We start from the raw sequence: 2,500 nt of genomic DNA, 5'->3' as shown, positions 1-2,500 counted from the left end.
TTTATGCGGGATTGAATTCTCGTCGGGGGACCTGTTCCTGTGTTCCTTCTCAACTGACTTTGCTTCGAAAAGTTTCTTATCATGTAAATTCTAAATTAGAATCAAAGTTTTTATTTCATTTCTCGAAACAGACAAGTAATGATATTCCGCCAATCTAATTATAAGTACCTGTTGCAAATAAGGTGGTGCCCCAGCTTGGGTTTAGCGTGGGGTAAAGAGGAAAATTAAAATAAAAGGCACTATTATAGAGAGGTGATGGAATTAAATGCTTATGACAAGCTAACTAGCATAATACTAAATATGAAGCAGCGAGTTGGCAGTATCGTTAGTGCGTCGGACAAAATGCTTAAAGGCATTTTTTCGACTCTTTACGTTCTGCGTTCAAATCCTGCCGAGGTCATCATTGCATTTTATTCTTTTCTAGTCGATGTAATACAGTATCAGTCAAGTACTGGGGTCGCTAGTGTAATCGACTTGTCCCCTTTTACCTCAAAATTGCTGTCTTTGAACCCCGCAACGGATCTGTGTCCCGTTCAGGAGTATCGTTGGAAACTCTGTCAGTTGTACGCCATGGAAACCGATCCACCTGTTTCATGAGTCGTTGAACTCAAGAAAAGAAAGTTATGTGTACATGAAATGAAAAATCGTCAATAAGGCAGGGTTCCACAAACTGATTCCTTCTCATTGTATTTTCCACGGAACCATACCACCCTGTTATTTTAGATCCTCTTTTATTCCAGTTGATATGAAGGTGATCACATTTTCGCTACTGGCCCTAGAATTTATTGTCTGAACCACCCCATTCACAAAATTTTAAGAATAGAATCTCTCATTCACCGGTGATTCAGTCTTCGAGCTTTTGGAATATCTCATATGGTTTGTAAATTTGGTTTCTTCCCTGTGTATTCTATCTTGTATATAGCCACTGGGTTTTAGGGCTAATCTGCCCAATCGCCTTAACATTAATAGTAATCTACATTCCATTAGTGGTTGGGTGTATTCTGAGGCTCCTCATGCTTAAAACGAATCTGTCGACGGTCTTCTGTTGCCTTTTTCTTAATTAGCACCTGTTCAATTTGAGCTAATATGGAACTAAGGTGTAAATTAGTCATTCACACCCCTGAGACTTTCAAGACACTTCATTCTGATGTACTTAAAGCGGTTTTAATCTCGATGCGAAAAACGCATTGAATTCAAGCTGGAGTAGTGTCATTCTTCGCTCTTTGAAGCCGGGGTTCGGCAGATCTACTATTTCTGCTAAATCTCTCTTTCAGTGATTGATTAGTACATACTTTCTTTTACTGGAATACAGCCACGTGACTCAAATGATCTAATACTATTCACATTGGACGTTGAGCGGTGATAATGGGTGCTTGGAAGGACCTCTGTTTGGGAATCCCGGTACAGTAAAGTTGATAATTGAGGAACTCAATGTTAGAAGTTTTCAAACAAATTATTCTTGATATGCAGCCAATCATTTTCGTTACCTCAAGTTACATTGGATCTCTTCACTCAATCATTCTCAACCAATTATCATTCTTCTTTCATGATAAATGATCTTCCATTGGAGTCCCAATCTCTGAACGTATCTTTCTGTCAAATGTAAATAATGTAAATAATGACAGTTCTTGCCTGAAGATCTCCGCGGCCTGAAAATCGAGCTGCGATATAATATTCATTCATTTTAAATAATCTACGTGCATGTGTGTGTGAGAGTGAGTGTATACATGTGTGTAGACCTACAAAGTATACATACTAAAACGTTGAATTTAACTATTTCTCTTTCGGTAGACAAAAATGAACAGCCTAAATCGATTTTGATAATTATTGGTGTCTCATCAGACGTATCTACACTCCTTGACCAATCCCAAAGAAACGAGTATCCAATCTGTCAATATACACACAAATCTAGTAGATTCATAATAATGGAACTACTAAGTTGGTTACCATAAGTTTTCAACATTTTTTACTATCAAAACCAAGATGTCCACATAAAAGACACAAGCAACCGATTCGTTAAATCCGTTATATACACATAAAATCTGGTGGGATTAGAGAAATGGTGATTCTAACTTGCTTTTCGCTGTTTTCGTGGATTTCCATGAACTCTCTGTCTCCATCCAATTCCATTATAATGAATTTGAAATGGGAGCTTGCGTCATGGTGAATATTTTATTAGCTGATTGCACAAACATGGACGCCACTTCTATGAATGCGCGGCGATTACTCTCTTGATAGAGCGTGGGTATTTTGAAAATACCTCATGGAGTGACGACTGTAACCTGCATAGTTACGAGCAGTACCCGTGCACAAGACATAGCACCCGTGACTGAACGAGTGCCAGGGATACGGCGGAGCCATAGGACTGCAGCATGGTAGATTGTAAAGAGGTAACGGAAGAGCTCAACAGAGCCAACGGAGAAATCCTAGAAGATTAACGAATGTGTTCACTGTAAATGTGATATTTATTTAATATCAGAGGCCTATCATAAAGAACCCA

This window comes from Octopus bimaculoides, chromosome 8, assembly GCF_046866305.1.
Source record: "Octopus bimaculoides isolate indiv1 chromosome 8, ASM4686630v1, whole genome shotgun sequence".
In the NCBI taxonomy this organism is placed as follows: Eukaryota; Metazoa; Mollusca; class Cephalopoda; order Octopoda; family Octopodidae; genus Octopus; species Octopus bimaculoides.
The sequence above is the reverse complement of the archived record's forward strand: the minus strand, read 5'-3'. Positions refer to the sequence as shown.